This window comes from Pseudophryne corroboree, chromosome 4 (assembly GCF_028390025.1).
Source record: "Pseudophryne corroboree isolate aPseCor3 chromosome 4, aPseCor3.hap2, whole genome shotgun sequence".
Lineage (NCBI taxonomy): Eukaryota > Metazoa > Chordata > Amphibia > Anura > Myobatrachidae > Pseudophryne > Pseudophryne corroboree.
In genome coordinates, this window is record NC_086447.1 from 80,499,140 (window position 1) to 80,518,277 (window position 19,138).

Sequence of the window (19,138 nt, forward strand, 5' to 3'; positions counted from 1 at the left end):
GCGCTAAAGATCAATCAGTATTTTTTGGTAGTTAAATGGGCAGACTAGGTAGACAAAGGGGGTGTTATCAGACGTCAAACATTTTGTTTCTATGTAGAATTTTTAAAAGTTTGCACCATGCATTAAAAACATACAATGTTGTTAACAATATAATCACTGAATCCAACACACTTTAATTATTCTGACCATAAGTACAGTATACCACATTCAACTGTTATTACTTCTTCAGGGGACACAGGTAATCCCACTGCTGACGTCAGTGCTGTATGACAAGAATCACTTTAAAAAACCAAAAGAGTTTTACCCGGAACAATTTCTGGATGCTGGTGGCAATTTTGTGAAGAATGAAGCGTTCATGCCTTTCTCAGCTGGTGAGTTACATATGACATTCTGCCTTAGTGTAGTTACATAGAAGGAATAATTCCCAAGGTTTGGAGAGAAGATGAGGAGTAAGTAGCAATATCAGTATGGGTTGGGTATGAATTCCCGGCAGTGACAATCCCGATGGTCAGAATGCAGACAGCGGCATCCTGACAGTCAACATCCAGTTCAATCCCAGTAAGTATTTAAACCCTACTTCTATCCCTAACCCACTCCTCCTTCAGACTAACCCTAACCGTTCACTCCAACAACCTAACCCTAACTATTCCCTCCTGTAAAACTAACCACCCCCAGCAGCCTAACCTTAACCTACTCAACCCCTGCGGTCTAACCCTAACCCTCCCCCAATGCGTAACTTAACACATCCCCCGCACTAACTAGTGGGATTCTGACCGTTGGGATCCCAATGTTAGTATTCCGACAGCATCCCATCAATATAATGTGTTAGGGTAATCTTCAGTTTTTAGATTTCCACAGTAATAAAAGTTAAACTAGACAGAACAATGGGGGTCATTCTGAGTTAATCGCACGTAGCAACTTTTTGCTGCTCGTGTGATCAACCTGACGCCGCCTATGGGGGAGTGTATTTTAGCATAGCAGGGCTGCGATCACTTGTGCAGCCCTGCTATGCTAAAAAAGTTTCAAGCAAAACAAGACCAGAGCTGCAGTTACTCACCCAGTGCGATGGATCCAGTGATGAAGGTCCTGGTCCTGACGTCAGACATCCGCCCTCCAAATGCCTGGATCCACTTGCGTTGGACTCACCATGCCTGGAAAACGGTGCGTATCCACCCAGGAACGCCTCCCGCCTGTCCGTCTTCTTGCGATCGCCGCTGCGATCACATTTCTCATTGGCGTCGCGCATTTCCATCCTGTTCGCACCGCAGCGAAGAACCGCTGCGTGCGAACGGGTCAGAATGACCCCCAATGTACAGTACAGGAGATATAGGGGAGTATTCAATTAGTGCCGTTTTTATTCTACCAGTCTAAAAAACTACACTTTTCGCCCATTTTTAGGTTGAATTTCCATTCGACCTTTTCAAAGCCCATTATATTTTTTCGAGTGGTCGAAAAATCCTGCACTGGCGAAAACCACGTGTGTTGTCAAATTCTCCTCTGATACATATATTTTGGTGAATTTGCAGGCATTTTTGGCGCAATTTTCTGCCATTACATACCCTCTGCCAATCAGAAGCCGCCGGTCCGCGAGCTCTGATTGGCTCACGAACCGGCGGCTGGTTTGAAGTCCGCTATACGCCGCCACGCCAAACACAGCCGCGCTGGCGGGCGCTCTTCTCTCCTGACAGCTGATACACGCTGCTGCCCGACTGAGCGGCAGCGTGTATCAGTGAGCGCTGGACCGGCCCACGTGGCCATTGTCCCGTCTGGCATTTGCCAGATGGCCAGTCCGGCCCTGTTTGGTGCTATACCATCAAAACCAGTATTCATCTACCACACTCAGGGGGATATGTACTAAGGGTTATATTCAATTGAAGTCGAAAGCTGCCGTCTGTCGAAAAGACGGCAGTTTTCGACTTTTTTAGGTCGGAGGGGGTTCCGACCTATACAATCTAGCCTCAAATTATTCGACAGGTCGAGGAATTTGACTTGTCAAAAAACACGCGGATCGGCGGAATAGCTGCCGATCCGCGTGCTTGTGTCGAAAACGGAGCCAAAACTGACAAGTTTGAGCCCCCTTTTCAACCATCTCAATTCGACTTTGAAAAAAGACGAATTGAGATGCGGGAGCAGAGACGGGGGAGAGCAGCGGGCAGACTGGGGAGAGCAGCGCCGGAGGATGTATTACAGCCTCCACTCACAGCAGCGTCCACCCGGCTTCAGCAAGCGAGACCTCGCTTGCTGGAGTCGGGTGGACGCTGCCGTAAGCTGTGGCTGTGATGCGGGAGCAGAGACGGGGGAGAGCCGCGGGTAGACGGTGGAGAGCAGCGCTACAGCAGCGGGAGCATAGCCGGAGGATGTGTCACAGCCACCGCCCATAGCAGCGTCCATCTGGCTCCAGCAAGTGATGTTTCGCTTGCTGGAGCTGGGTGGACGCTGCTGTGAGCGGCGGCTGTGATACATCCACTGGCTACGCTGCTGTAGCGCTGCTCTTCCCCGTCTGCCCGCGTCTCTCCCCCGTCTCTGCTCCCGCATCTCAATCTGACTTTTTTTAAAGTCGAATTGAATTGAGATGGCATTGAATTGACTTCGTCAAATGAATGTCGGAATGGATCCGACTTCAATTGAATATACCCCTAAGTCTTGGAGAGTGATGAAGTGGAAAGAGATAAAGTAAACACCAATCAGCTCTTAACCGCCATGTTACAGGATGCGTTTGATAAAAGCAGTTAGGAACTGATTAGTTGGTAGATTATCTCTCTACACTTTACCGCTCTCAAAGGCTTAGTACATCTGCCCCTCAATGGTGGTCATTCCAAGTTGTTCGCTCGTTGACGTTTTTCGCAACGGAGCGATTAGGTGGAAAATGCGCATGCACATGGTAAGCAGCGCACATGCGTTAAGTAATTTAACACAAAACTTTGGAGATTTACACAAGGTCGAGCGACGTTTTTTCAAAGCTCGAGTGATCGTAGTGTGATTAACAGGAAGTGGGTGTTTCTGGGCGGAAACTGACCCTTTTCATGGAGTGTGCTAAAAAACGCAGGCATGCCAGGTAAAAACGCAGGAGTGTCTGGAGAAACAGGGGAGTGGCTGGCCGAACGCAGGGCGTGTTTGTGACGTCAAACTAGGAACTAAACGGACCGAGCTGATCGCAATCTAGGAGTAGATCTGGAGCTACTCACAAACTGCAAGGAATTATTTAGTAGCAGTTCTGCTAATCTTTCGTTCGCTATTCTGCTAAACTAAGATACACTCCCAGAGGGCGGCATCCTAGCGTGTGCAATGCTGCTAAAAGCAGCTAGCGAGCAAACAACTACTCGGAATGAGGGCCAATGTGCACACAATTACTTGTTTTATCATTTTCATAATTTAAAAATATTGAGAGATCACTTATTTCCCTCCATGATTAGTCCAGGATCTATAAAGTTCTGTAAAGACTGAAGGGAAGTGTATTAAGCATTGGAGAAAGATAAAGTGGAGAAGCAACCAATTAGCCCGGAACTGTCATTTCATAGACTGTGCTAGATAAATGACAGCTAGAAACCTATTGGTTGCTTTTGGAAATGTAGCCACTTTATCACTCTCTAAGGCCTGATACATCTCCCCCTATAACATATACATTGCAGTTATCGCTGTGACAGTCCTTCTCATACAATGTGGAATGCAATTTACCAGACACACCAGGTTCTGTTTCCTATTTCAAGCAATTCTCATGTTAGTTTATCAATACGGTGATTTTTTTCATTTGGTTTAATGTAAGCTAGCCAGTGGCATCACATATTCTTAAACGGCAGTGCCACCGGGACAATACCACTGGGTGAGACTGGACAGTAACTGCCACTAAAGGCTGGAGACTTTGCATCCCCTAAGAGGCTGATCATTTTCTGGTATGTTGGTGTATTCTCAACTCTGTGTTATTATAGATATTCACTATCAATTGTAGTACTGTAGTGATATTTAATGGTTTTCCCTCTGCAATAAAGGAAATGTTATAACATACTCTACTTCTTACCTGTATGATCGCCGAGCTCAAGGCATCCGGGAATACCTAGGGACCATGAGTCTAACACCCACCATCCTCACAGTGGGTTTAGTATGATTTCCCGATGGGCAATTAGAATGCCAACAGCAGTATACCATCCATCAGAATCCCAACAGCCCCCTCTAAAGTACCCTGACCCTCCCCTGCCCCCTACCCTAACCCTCCCTTGTAGGTGTCTAAATCTAACCCTCTCCGGTGGTGCCTAAACCTAACCCTCCTGGGTGGTGCCTAACCCTAATCCCCCTTCCTTGCTGCCTAAACCTAACCCTCCCCGCTTGGTGCCTAACCCTAACCTCCCCTTCTATGTGCCTAAACCTAACTCACCCTTCCCGGTCCTTAACCCTAACCTTCCCGAACCCTGCACCCTAACCCTAAACCCCCTTCTCCTGCCTAAACCTAAACTCCCCCCCACCCCCTGCGTGGCAGGATGCCAGCGTATTCCGCTGGATGGGCATTCTGGATTTTTGCCATTGGTATTGTGCCTCTAGTATACTAAGCGGCATTGCTATTTAGACGCCGGGATTGTGGCGTCTTTTGGGATCCTGGCGTCGGTATATCTACACAGGTATAGTATCCCATATCCAAAATGCTTGGGACCAGAAGTATTTTGGATATCGGATTTTCCGTATTTTGGAATAATTGCATACCATAATGAGAAATCATTGCGATGGGACCCAAGTCTAAGCACAGAATGCATTTATGTTTCATAAACACCTTATATACACATAGCCTGAAGGTCATTTTTGCCAATGTTTTTAATAACTTTGTGCATTAAACAAAATTTGTGTACATACACGTAATTCATTTATGTTTCATATACACCTTATACACACAGCCTGAAGGTTATTTGATACAATATTTTTAATAACTTTATATATTAGACAAAGTTTGTGTACATTGAGCCATCAGAAAACAAAGGTGTCACTATCTCAATCTCACTCAAAAAATTCTGTATTTCTGAATATTTGGATATGGGATACTCAACCTGTATACCCCGTCGGAAACCTAACCGCATCTCCTCACAGTCACCAAAGAAGATTTCACTCCCTACCATTAGCTAAATAAGCATCCTTGCATGGGGGAAGGTAGTGATCTTAGCGTTTGCTGATTTGTTCAAACACAAGCAGCAAATCTGAGTAAAGTACAGCTCCTCACAGAACCAAATCTATGATATACTATTCCAGATGTTTCAAAGACGCAAAAAGGCATTATAGACAAAGATGGCCAATCTCTTTAAAAGCAATTGTTCCGTGCCTCACCAGTCTTGAACATGCATAATTGAAAGTTAATTCTCTGAAAGCCAGCGTTCCAGGTTGATATATAACCAAGGTAGTCAATCTACATTACATGTCAAAAAACTAATACTTTTAAATGGTCAAGAACTCAAGACGGAAGTGGTCTACTCTAGAAAGAGACTCTCTAGAAAGGAGATATTATGAAGTGCCAAGTATCTGGAAGCAGTAGCCCAATATGTTTGAGACCTCCTTTGCGAATGTAAAGCTCTAGAAACCAACTGGAGGACATAAAAAATGAGAGCAACTACTACATAAGAATAAAAGCATTCAAGAGTCCACAGGGCCTTAAGATTTGTCAATTTCTACCAAAAGTTCTATTAATTATGTTTACAATTTAAAGATCTAAGGGGTATATGCAATTGTGGTCGAATTCCCGAAATTGGCGAATTTCGGGTCATTTTCGACCAAAAAAAAAAATTCGCCTATGCAATGCAGTGCTTTCCGACCAAAAAACGGACTTTCAAAATTCGACTTTTTGAAATTCGACTTTTTGCAAATTCGACTTTTCTGCAATGATACAAGTGCTGCAATTCGACCAAAGCATATTCAATTCAAGTTTGGAAATTCGACAGCAGTGCTTTTAGACAGCAAATTCGTCATTTTCAATCCGCCACACTTTGGAGGGTGAAAACAAATAAAAAAAATTTAAACATGTTTTTTTTGGTGTTTTTTTTTTGGGGAATAGCAGATCTATTTATATTAGAATGGATTAGGTACTTTTTTTTTTGGGGGGGGGAGGCACAAATATTATTTATATATTTTTTAAAATATTATTTTTTTTTTTTTTTTTTTTTTTATTGCTGGAACGGTAAAATCAGAAAAAAAAAATGGCGTGGGGTCCCCCCTCCAAAGCATAACCAGCCTCGGGCTCATTGAGCTGGTCCTGGTTCTAAAAATGCGGGGGAAAAATTGACAGGGGATCCCCCGTATTTTTAAAACCAGCACCGGGCTCTGCGCCTGGTGCTGGTGCCAAAAATACGGGGGACAAAAAGAGTAGGGGTCCCCCGTATTTTTAACACCAGCATCGGGCTCCACTAGCTGGACAGATAATGCCACAGCCGGGGGTCACTTTTATGCCGTGCCCTGCGGCCGTGGCATCAAATATCCAACTAGTCACCCCTGGCCGGGGTACCCTGGGGGAGTGGGGACCCCTTCAATCAAGGGGTCCCCCCCCCCAGCCACCCAAGGGCCAGGGGTGAAGCCCGAGGCTGTCCCCCCCCATCCAATGGGCTGCGGATGGGGGGGCTGATAGCCTTTGTGATAAAAAAAAGATATTGCTTTTTCCATTAGTACTACAAGTCCCAGCAAGCCTCCCCCGCAAGCTGGTACTTGGAGAACCACAAGTACCAGCATGCGGGAGAAAAGCGGGCCCGCTGGTACCTGTAGTACTACTGGGAAAAAAATACCCAAATAAAAACAGGACACACACACCGTCGACAGTAAAACTTTATTTCACACTACCGACACACACATACTTACCTATGTTCACACGCCGACATCGGTCCTCTTCTCCATGTAGAATCCACGGATACCTGAAAAGCAAAGTTCAATATACTCACCTCAGGGTCCAGAGATAAATCCACGTACTTGGCAAAAAAAGAAAACGCAAATACCCGCTCCAGAACGGACTGAAAGGGGTCCCATGCTGACACATGGGACACCTTTCCACGATTGAGACCTGTCAGTGACAGCTGTCACTGACAGGTCTCTAAGCCAATCAGGAAGCGCAACTTCGTTGCGCTCACCTGATTGGCTGATCGCTGTGACAGCGCATCGCACAGCTCCCTCCATTATATTCAATGGTGGGAACTTAGCGGCTAGCGGTGAGGTCACCCGCCGGTCAGCGGCTGACCGGCGGGTGACCCCACCGCTAGCCGCAAAGTTCCCACCATTGAAAGTAATGGAGCGGCTTTGCGAGGCGCTGTCAGAGTACAGACGGCGTCCAGCCAATCAGGTGAGCGCCACGGCAGTAGCGCTTCCTGATTGGCTGAAGGGACATCAGTGACAGGAGTCACGTGATGTCCCGGCATTCGGGGAAAGGAGTCTAATGTGAAAACATTGGACCCCTTTCATTAGTCCGGTGGATCGTGTTCGGTTTGTTTTTTTACAAAGTACGTGGATTTACCTCTGGACCTGGACCTCTGGACGCTGGAAGGTGAGTATAATTTTTTGACAGGTACCCTCGGATCGTCGGAGATCGTTGCAGTCGGCGTGTCAACACAGGTAAGTATGTGTGTGTCGGCGTATGAAATAAAGTTTTACTATCAAGGTGTGTGTGTCCTGTTTTTATTTGGGTATTTTTTTCCCAGTAGTACTACAGGTACCAGCGGGCCCGTTTTTCTCCCGCATGCTGGTACTTGTGGTTCTCCAAGTACCAGCTTGCGGGCAGGGCCGGATTAACAATGGGGCGGATGGAGCTTCAGCTCCAGGCCCCCCATCAGAATAGGCCCAAAGCATATCCTGTGCTGCTGCTGTAGGCAGAAATAAATGCTTTCCTGCTACAGCAGCCTGCAATGGCCAGCCGAGGTCTCCCCGCCCTTCGGCAGTAGCCGTAAGCCTGTAGCAAACCCCCCCCCCCCCCCTTCCCCTGTGACATCGGCGGTACAAAGTCTACAAACCCCACCGCAGCGCAGACAGGATCTTTATACAAATGACGGCGCAGTAGAAGGCTTCACTAGCCTGATATGCGCCGCACACGCGATGACGCGGCACCTCCTCCAAGCCGCGTGATGTCACAAAGTACCGCCCCACCACCACCGCGACAGGAGGGAAGCATTGGCAGCGAGCACAGTAGGCGCTCCGTGAAGGCGGCCCGGGTCTCAGGCTGACTGATCATCCTGAGGTGAGCTGTCAGCCCTGCTGGCTGCTGCATGCCTTATATAATAATTATAAATAAGGCACTGACATGCGATATAGATATATATATATATATATAAATATATATATATATATAATATGTGTCCAAAGCGACACTGCGCAAAATGTGATAAGCTAAATCTTAAAAAATGCGCTAGCACGATGCCCTCCAAAATGCTTCATGTACTGTTCAGCGTAATTCACCATGTTCTAACGGCAGCACTTGAAATGACAACACCAGGCAGTTATATGACATCAGGGTTATATACCCTGACGAAAATGCATATAATGGAGCATTGAAACATTGGTAACCATACTGCCTGGTGTTGTCATTTCGAGTGCCACTGTTAGATTATATATATATATATTTTTTTTTTGTGTGAAAATACAGTACTACTTGTGCATAAAAGTTGGACTCACAGAGGCCTCTAAAAATATTCAACACATAAAAGCAAAAGACGCACACGTACTAATTATATATTGGAAATGTATATATGTGCAATATATACTATAGATATCTATGTGTATATATTAAAAATACATAGAGCATGTATGACTTTTATTATATATATGCTGCTTTTATATATATATATATATATATATATAAGCAGCAGACGGTGCAGCACTCCAGTGATTTACACTTGAGACTGAGATAAGTTACAACGTTTCAATGCCCGTTTTAATAATGTGGCATTTTCGTCAGGTAATGATTACCTGACGAAAATGCCACATTATTAAAACGGGCATTGAAACGTTGTAACTTATCTCAGTCTCAAGTGTAAATCATTGGAGTGTCGCACTGTCTTTGCTGCTTCTGTATCCATTTGTGAGGGCACCCAATATAATCTTGCTATAAGTGGCTATACATACATACATACATATCTTTTGTGCTGCCTGACGACGGGCGTTAAACTCCCAAAACATTGCATACCTCCGGTTTGTAGATGTGATTTATTGACATTACCAAGATCACAGAGTGCCAAATTTCGTCTCATTATGTGTGTGTGTATATATATATATATATATATATATATATATATATATGGGTGGTATTCATGTGACCGGCGGTCAGCAGACCGACAGTCACATGACCTCCTCCACCTTCCCGACCGCTCACTATCCCGATGGTCGGCATGCCCATCCACGACATCCATAGAGTGGGAATAGAACCCGTGGTGACCGCAGCGAGCCCGCAAGGGGCTTGCTGCACTCACCCCTCCCCGCTGCTGGGATCCCGGCGTCGGTAAGCTGACTGGCGGTCTCCTGACCGCTGGTCAGCCGTACTACACCCATATATATATATATATATATATTACACACACACAAGCTGTTCTACCCGTTCTTCGCACGGGTGTTTCTAATTTTCTCGATTGTGAATATAGACGAGTGTTAAAAATCTGGAAAATATGTAGAGCTGTAAATTTGAAACGTCGTAATGTAAGTTAATATTAATCCATGGTTCTTGCCATTTCCCAAGGAGCACCCGTAGCAGATACGGTAAAAAGTGACAGGACCATTTCTATGAAATTCTACACACTGTAAGTGCAATCCAAATTTTTATCCAATTGTCCGTTTGGGCGTTATTGTTCACACAACACAAGTCACGCATCGGTAATTACGTCATTACCCCTTTTCATTCCCTTAGGGGAGGTTTATAAAAAATCTAATTGCATAGTTTTCCAATTTCCCACCTGAAGAACTAAGAGAATTAGTGATGAGTGAGTGAGTGAGTGAGTGAGTGAGTGAGTGAGTGAGTGAGTGAGTGAGTGAGTGAGTGAGGGCTTTTTCATATTAGATTAGATAGATATACATATACACACAGGGGCGTATCTACAGGGGAGGGGACCCGTGTGCAGTCTCTGGGTGTGGACCCCTCCACTCCCATCCCATAGCCGGCAGCAGCGCTGTTAGCGCTCTGTGTGAGCACTAGAGACTCTGGCACAGTGCTAGAGTCTACAGCGTATGCACAAGTCTCAGAAAAAATGGTGCTGCGGCCATGTTTTCAAAGACCTGCGCATGCACTGTAGACTCTAGCACTGTGCCAGAGTCTCTAGTGCTCACACAGAGCGCTTACAGTGCTGCTGCCGGCTACGGGACTCGGGAGAGGAGGGGACCCACACCCAGACACCAGAAAGATAAGTATATAGAAGAAATGGGTGTAGTGTGTGCACCCATTATAGATACGCCACTGTATGCACACACTTACACATACATACATACATACATACATACATACATACATACATACATACTTACATATATATTTTGGATAAGATTTACTGTGTCATTGGACATAGGAAGGGGAATCCAATTGTTTCTTGCATGCCCATAAGTAATGGCAGCCCGACAGCTATTCAATTGTAATGCAAATGGAAGTGGCACATATTGCTTATCACGGCCAAAAGCACTGGGTTTAACTGCGTAAAGTGCCTAAATCTGTCTAAAACTATTGGGCATGCTGCCAAAACAACAGTTTGGGTGTTCCAACAGCCAATTTTTCACAGATTTCTGCTCACCACCTCAAGTGGCTGTGAGCAGAAATCATGCAGTCATTGCAATACAACTGAATAGTTCCGTCAGGTGCCTGTGGGAAAAAATTCCCCCCAGTGACTCTTTCCATTTTATCTCCTTCTCTCTCTCTCTCAATTGCTAGATAGATAGATAGATAGATAGATAGATAGATAGATAGATAGATAGATAGATAGATAGATAGATAGATGTAGAGAGATATAGATTTATAGATAGATTTTTCTATTTTCCAAACACGCATACACACAAGTATATATATATATATATATATATATACTGGTCACGCACCCATATTAGTAGCCCCCGTCACACCGCCATACCCCCTGCGGAAGCACACAATAGGCCCTTTGAAAATTTCAGCTCCAGGCCCATGAGGACTTTAATCTGGCACTGCTTGCGGGGGAGGCTTGCTGGGACTTGTAGTACTAATGGAAAAAACAATATCTTTTTTTTTATCACAAAGGCTATCAGCCCCCCCATCCGCAGCCCATTGGATGGGGGGGGACAGCCTCGGGCTTCACCCCTGGCCCTTGGGTGGCTGGGGGGGGGGACCCCTTGATTGAAGGGGTCCCCACTCCCCCAGGGTACCCCGGCCAGGGGTGACTAGTTGGATATTTGATGCCACGGCCGCAGGGCACGGCATAAAAGTGACCCCCGGCTGTGGCATTATCTGTCCAGCTAGTGGAGCCCGATGCTGGTGTTAAAAATACGGGGGACCCCTACTCTTTTTGTCCCCCGTATTTTTGGCACCAGCATCAGGCGCAGAGCCCGGTGCTGGTTTTAAAAATACGGGGGATCCCTGGCCGATTTTTCCCCTGCATTTTTAGAACCAGGACCAGCTCGATGAGCCCGAGGCTGGTTATGCTTTGGAGGGGGGACCCCACGCCATTTTTTTTTCGGGTTTTTCCCCGTTTTTTCCCGTTTTTTAAAATCGCGGCAAAATCCGCCAAATCGGCCGATTTTCGCCCGCGACTCTGGCGAATCCGTTTTTCATTGCATATGGTGAATTCCGGAAGCCACCTTCCGGAATTCACCTGGCGAATTTGGTCGAATTGAAAAAACGGCGATAATTGCCGCGAATTCGCCCGCTATTGCATATACCCCTAAATGTGTACAGGGTTATTCTACCTCTCTGCCCTAAGGCTTCAAATTATCATCCCCAAGAAACACAGAGGGAGATGTATTATAGCATCACCTCTTCCTGATTCTCCGCTTATTGAGGAAAACAGAAAGAAATGATCCTGGGATGTGATCACATCTCGGTTTCTGCTGGAGTGGGGGAGAAAAATTCTTCCCTTTAGTGATCCCTACAAGTCCCACAGCACATCAGACTAGAGTCTTGCCTCTTGGCTCTCATCATATCATAGGTCCATCCCTATGGCTGGCATTGTGGTCTCTGCCATAGGACACACAGCCCAGCCGTCATTTTGGGTTTATCGGTCTTGTGACTGATGCGATATGTAAATTAAAGCTTCCAATATTAGGAGGGCGTAGAGTTTTGTGCTCCACATCTAGTCTCCAGCCTTCCTGTGTATTCATTTTCTTGATCTATGCACATCAGTGGCGTAAGTTCGTCCTAGACGCCCGGAGGCAATATAAATACAGGTGCCCCCCTATATAGAGGCAAAAAAATTTTTTTTATATATATATATATATATATATATATATATATATATATATATATATATACATACACACCACACCAATATTGATCCTGCAGGCTATATATATATTTATATATATATATATATCCTGCCATTCTTTGCAAGCATAATGGCGTATGCATGAAGAAATTTCCAAAGGACAGCTCTTGCGGTGAGAGCTATTCTTTGCCATGATACAGTAGAACTTCCCGGTGTATGATCCGGAGTCCTATCTGTGCATGCGTGGGCTGATGCGCCCCACTAGGGGGTGCTGGGAGGGGTCCAATGGGTAATGTGATAGAAGCCCATCTAAAGATGGTGTTGCCCACCGCATCCAAGCCCTGGGGTCTAGGCTTGGTGGATAAGTAGTAAGCCGCCAAACCTCTGAAAACTGCATTTTTGGAGGTTTGGCTGCATTTTTAACCTTGTGCCAATGATACATCCCTGCAGACCAGTGCCAGTTTGGGGTCCACATGGGCCTGGAGCTGAAAGTGAGTCTATTATGTGACCGATACTGCGGGAGGGGAGGCAATCATTTTGCTGGCTGTCGGGATTCCTAGCGGTCAGGATACCGACACCAGAATACCGTCTCACAGGTCTTATTCCCATTCGTGGGTGTCCACAACACCAATAGAGTGGGATGGGAACCACCGAGACCACTGCGTTGCGAGCGCAACAAGCAAGGGCCTTCATTGCGCACGCCCCCTGCCAGAATTCTGACGGACGGGATGCTGCTGTCAGGATGCTGACAGACGGCATCCCGTCTGTCGGTAAAACATATGTATTCCCTGCGGGAGGACAATTAATTATGGGAGGAAGATGGGGAGGGATGGTCGCGGGCGGGCAGAAGGACTTGGCAAATGGGGGGGGGGGGGGGGGGGGCCGATGGAGTAACAGAGGTCTGGAGGACGGGATGAGGCAGAATGGGGGTCATTGTATATATGACAAAAATGCAGATTCATTAAACGGGCATTGAAACGTTGCACTACTTCAATTGGTGTCAGTGTGCAAATCATTGGAGTGCCGCACCACCTCTATTTTGCTAAACTACTTTGCTGTGAGGGCACCCAATGTATTAGTCTATTATGTGGCTGTGCCAGACCCCTACCTCAATCTATATATACAAACATACATACAGTATACTGGCAGTGCACTTATGCAGGGAGAAAGGGAGCATAGATGGATACCTTGTGTAGTGAAAGAAGGCTCTTCTCTCCTCCCCAATTACCAGAGGCAGAGCGCAATAAGAAGTGTAATCCAAGGCAAGCGTGGTACCAGCTCTTAAACACCGCCTCGCACGTGTGTCCATCCATCCCGTCCCCCCCTTCCCCACAGCAGCGGGGCAACGGTAGCAGCAGCTCCTCTCCTACCTCCCACAGCAGGCGCGCACCAGCGTACTCTCCTGGGGTTTGCGCTGTAGTGGCGGCTTACAGGAATGAGTCAGTTCAGTGACGTAACTAGAAATTTTTCTCCCCCAAGCCAAAAAATTATTCGCCCCCCCCCCCCCCCCCTCCATAATTGGCAGTATAGAGTGTGTGGCTTCATTGGGATGGGCATGGCTTACCATAAAGGGGTGTAACATTGCAGGAAAAGACTGCGTTATACCCCAGTTTTCCAACCTGCACGCCCAGGCGGGAAAGAAAATTAATCCTGATTCATGCCCCTTACATTATTTGTAATTTTTCCTCCTTATAGTAATGCCCAGTATACATTATGCCACATACTGCAGTGGCCCTTAGACATTATGCCACACACAATAATGCACATGACACAATATGAACACACCATAATGCCCCCGACACATTATGCCACACACCGTAATGCCCCCGACACATTATGACAGGAATCGTAATGCCCGTTATACATTATGCTACACACTGCAATGCCCCTGATACATTATACCACACACCGTAATGCCTGTGACACATTATGACAGGAATCACAATGCCCGTTATACATTATGCTACACACTGCAATGCCCTTGATACATTATAGCACATACAATGTCTTTGACACAGTATAACACACACCACAATGAGCCTGAGACATTATACCACATATCACAATGCCCGCGATATAGTATACCATACACCGTAATGCCCGACACATTATGACACACACCGCAATGTCCGTGATACATTATGCCACACACCGTAATGCCCATTATACATTAAGTTCTACAGTAAGGCTTCTAATTACTTTTAAATTACCTGCTCGTTGCCAGGGGTTTCATGCTCTTGGTTCCATGCACGGTGCCAGGGGTTTTCATGCTCAGGTTGTCATGCTCGTTGCCAGGGGTTTCATGCACTGGGTGTCATGTTCGTTGCCAGCGGTTTCATGCTCTTGGTTCCATGCACGGTGCCAGGGGTTTTCATGCTCAGGGTGTCATGCTCGTTGCCAGGGGTTTCATGCACTGGGTGTCATGCTCGTTGCCAGCGGTTCCATGCACGGTGCCAGGGGTTTCATGCTCAGGGTGTCATGCTCGTTGCCAGGGGGTTCATGCACTGGGTGTCATGCTCATTGCTAGGGGGTAGTGCGTGTTGCTAGGGCCGTGCTCCCAGTGCCACATATGCCCTCAGTGCCAGATATTCCCCCACAGTGCCAGGTATATGCACCCAGTGCCAGATATTCCCCCACAGTGTCAGGTATATGCCTCCAGTGCCAGGTACATGCCCCCAGTGCCAAATATACCCCCCCAGTGCCACATATGCCCCCTCAGTGCCTGCTCCCCCACAGTGCCAAATATTCCACCACAGTGCCACCTATGCCCCCTCAGTGCCAGCTATATGCCCCCAGTGCCAGATATTTCTCCACAGTGCCAGGCATATGCCCCCAATGCCAGATATTCCCCCACAGGGCCAGGTATATGCCCCCAGTGCCAGATATTCCCCCACAGTGCCAGGTGTATGCCCCCAGTGCCAGATATTCCCCCCACAGTGCCGGGTATATGCCCCCAGTGCCAGATATTCCCCCACAGGGCCAGGTATATGCGCCCAGTGCCAGGTATATGCCCCCAGTGCCAGATATTCCCCCACAGGGCCAGGTATATGCCCCCAGTGCCAGATATTCCCCCACAGGGCCAGGTATATGCGCCCAGTGCCAGGTATATGCCCCCAGTGCCAGATCTTCCCCCATATGCCCCCAGTGCCAGATCTTCCCCCACTGTGCCAGGTATATGCCCCCAGTGCCAAATATACCCCCCTCCCCAGTGCCACATATGCCCCCCGCCCCAGTGCCAGGTCTCCCCCCCCAGTGCCAGGTATATGCCCCCCAGTGCCAGGTCTTCCCCCACAGTGCCAGGTATATGCCCCCAGTGCCAAATATACCCCCCTCCCCAGTGCCACATATGCCCCCCGTCCCAGTGCCAGGTCTTCCCCCCCAGTGCCAGGTATATGCCCCCCAGTGCCAGGTATATGCCCCACAGTGCCAGGTATATGCCCCCCAGTGCCAGGTCTTCCCCCCCAGTGCCAGGTATATGCCCCCCAGTGCCAGGTCTTCCCCCACAGTGCCATGTATATGCCCCCCAGTGCCAGGTCTCCCCCCCCCCAGTGCCAGGTATATGCCCCCCAGTGCCAGGTATATGCCCCCCAATGCCAGGTATATGCCCCCCAGTGCCAGGTCTTCCCCCCCCAGTGCCAGGTATATGCCCCACAGTGCCAGGTATATACCCCACAGTGCCAGGTATATACCCCACAGTGCCAGGTATATGCCCCCCAGTGCCAGGTCTTCCCCCCCAGTGCCAGGTATATGCCCCCCAGTGCCATGTATATGCCCCCCAGTGCCAGGTCTCCTCCCCCCCCCCCAGTGCCAGGTATATGCCCCCCAGTACCAGGTATATGCCCCCAGTGCCTGCTCCCCCCTTGTGTTGGAGGGACATGGAGCGCATCGCGCGTCTCCTGTGTCCCTCCCTGGCTCTCTCCCCCGGCCGGTCTAATACAGGAAGTGCCGGTTCGTGAGCCAATCAGAGCTCACGAATGGCACTTCCTTAGACCGGCCGGGAGAGAGCCAGGGAGGGACACAGGAGACGCGCGATGCGCTCCATGTCCCTCCAACACAGCAGGGAGGGAGACATCAGATTGACATGCGGGTGCTCGTCCGCATGTCAATCTGTGTAATGTCAGAGGCGCCACTGCGAGGCGCCCTCTGCGGGTCAGGAGCCCGGCGGCAGCCGACTCCGCTGCCTCCCGGACTTCCGCCCCTGATGCACATGTCCCAGATTAATTTCTGACTCCTTAGCCTACTTCTGTGTATCTCATTTTGTCCCCAGCTAGTTATCATCCATATATCTCATCCTTTAGTCTTTGGCATGTTACTACTGTAGTCCTGGCTTGCTGACAATGCTAGGATTCAACTCAGAGGGCCACAAGAAGCCACTTCTTAGTAAATATACCCAATTTTTTTAATGATCTTTTTAATTATAGTTTTAAACCTACCCAACTCAGTGTTTCTACAGGTAAGGTGCCTCTAATATATTATTACAATATGCACAAGTTTTGGGAGGTAAAGAGTATTGCATAGAGAATTGATCAATGCAGATAATCAAAAATTACTGTGCTGAATTGTACAGTATATAATAACCGATATATAATAATATTATATTCTCTGACACATGTTTCTGTATTCTAGGTAAGAGAAGTTGTGCCGGTGAGAACTTGGCCAAAATGGAGCTCTTCATGTTCTTTGTGAAGCTGCTGCAGAACTTCACCATCCAGGCTCCTCCAGGGGCCACACTGGACTTGGCCCCTGCAGTTGGTTTTACATGTTGTCCTATGAGCTATATGATGTGTGCTGTTTCTCGTACATAAAATAGGATTGCACCAAGCACTAAAAATAAAGGATTACATTTTTTTCCTAGCTGGGTTTATGTAGACATAATAAAGAATATACCTATTTTTCAAACCTCATTTTGTAAGTACTGTATGTCTGGGCTGTTTGCGCTTTGAGATGGGATTCATTTATTACCCTCTTTCAATCTTCTATAAAATGTCAACATGGTTAAAAGGTTAATCTGGAAATGGTCAAAACAAAAAGGTTTACACAAGTTTGTTTGTTTTTTGGAGAAAATGTTGCCTTTTCACAGTTTGTGTGTGTAGTAGTGCAAACTTAGAACCTCCGGGACTCACTTCACTTGCCATGCACTCACCACAGGTTGTTATTCTCAGTCATAGTCCATGTGGATGGTAATGAAATATTTTTAAAAACTTGTACCAATTTGTACCTGTCAACCATAAGCACAATCGGCCTTTTACCTGCTGACCATTTGACCGTATCAACCTATTTCATGTCGACCATATGGGGTTGACCTATTGACTCTCTTACTTGACATTGTCTATCTGTACATTGGAACCTTTGTAGGTGCTGCTTTCTTCTAAACAAGGGGTTCTCAAATACAGTCGTCAAGTACCACCAACAGCTCATGTTTTATAGATCAGGGTCAGTAATTATGCCACCTGCAGAAATCCTGAAAATGTGACCAGCTGTTATGAACCTCCACTGTGGTCCATCATTGTAGCGGGTCCCGGCCGTTGCTAGGTGACCAGGACAAACCATCACATCGGCCATGGGGGTTTGCTGGCCGCTCTGTTTTCTGGTCCTAGCTGTTGCCTAGCAGCAATGATGCATGTGTGTTTGTGCAGCTCTACAACTGCAACCTGTTAATCATTAAGGGGACTGATCTGCCTGGCACTCTGCTATTGGTCCCTTTTCCTGATAATAGGCAGACAGCCCTGCACAGCCTTGCTGGTGATAGTTTCTGAGTGACTGATTACAGTGTCTAATTCGTAGAGTCTAGTTTGGAAGCCTTGTCAGCTAGTCCTTGTACACTACCCTACCCTACCTTGCCTTGTTATGTACCTAAAGACACTCAGCTAAGTGACTGTGTAATAATACTATATTATTTTCTCTTTGTGCAGTTACTTTAACTGTGGAGCTAACCTGTATTTGCTGGCTATTCCTGGCCATTATTCACTGCAACTTTATATTAGATTTCTGAGTAAACTGCATACCCTGTGTTAGGATTTCAACTGTGATTTCCTGTGTTAAACTTTATTACTCTGCTGCCTGAATAAAGTACTGAACATATCTTCATTACTGTAGATGTTCATTAGTAACAATAGTAGTCTTTGTGCTACATTCTTCTACTGCATTCAAGTTCTGGTTCAGATCTGTGCACTCAACCATCAGCTGCTTTCCACCTGTTCAAAAGTATTGTGCTGCACTACAGACCTCACTTTACTCTCTTATGGTAAAGTCCACAGTCCGCTTATCACTATGCTGAGAGTTCCCTGCAACACTTTCCTCCAATATCTCAAACACTTCTAGTACTTCACAGTCAATCTCCTGTTAACTGTTTCCATGCCATTCTGCATTTGTCTGCAGTTACCACTACAAACAATAATCCTACGGTCTCTTGCCAAATGAGTAAGCACCTTATGCTAGAGGTTGATCTCCTGGTGACCACCTAAGTACTGGTGTGTACATCAAACACTAAGATAACATTGAGTGGCTGTTATAGGCAGATGACTCTCTCGTGGGCTCTTACACAATTGAGCTGGAGCTCCCTAACATTATTACCCGCTCTACACTACTGGAGTGTATGCTCAACATGGATTCCATCTTGCCAAGTCCTGTCCAAGTCTCATCCATTCTGACTCAAGCCATGAATCCAGTTCTGGGTCTTGTGGGCAAGCTGCAGAAGTTTGAGAACATACAAACACTGCTGTTACAGGCCTTACCAGGAATGTAATCATATGTGGGTGTGCTGCAGCAGC

The 19,138-nt window shown here is 46.9% G+C and overlaps 1 long non-coding RNA gene across 1 annotated transcript; it reads left to right on the forward strand.

Annotated features, from left to right (window-relative positions):
- The first annotated feature begins 233 nt into the window (after positions 1-233).
- LOC134911125 (uncharacterized) lies at positions 234-17,272 on the forward strand. The gene is made up of 2 exons (XR_010176334.1): positions 234-371; positions 16,995-17,272. It is a non-coding gene; the product is annotated as an uncharacterized LOC134911125 (long non-coding RNA).
- Positions 17,273-19,138: the final 1,866 nt, after the last annotated feature.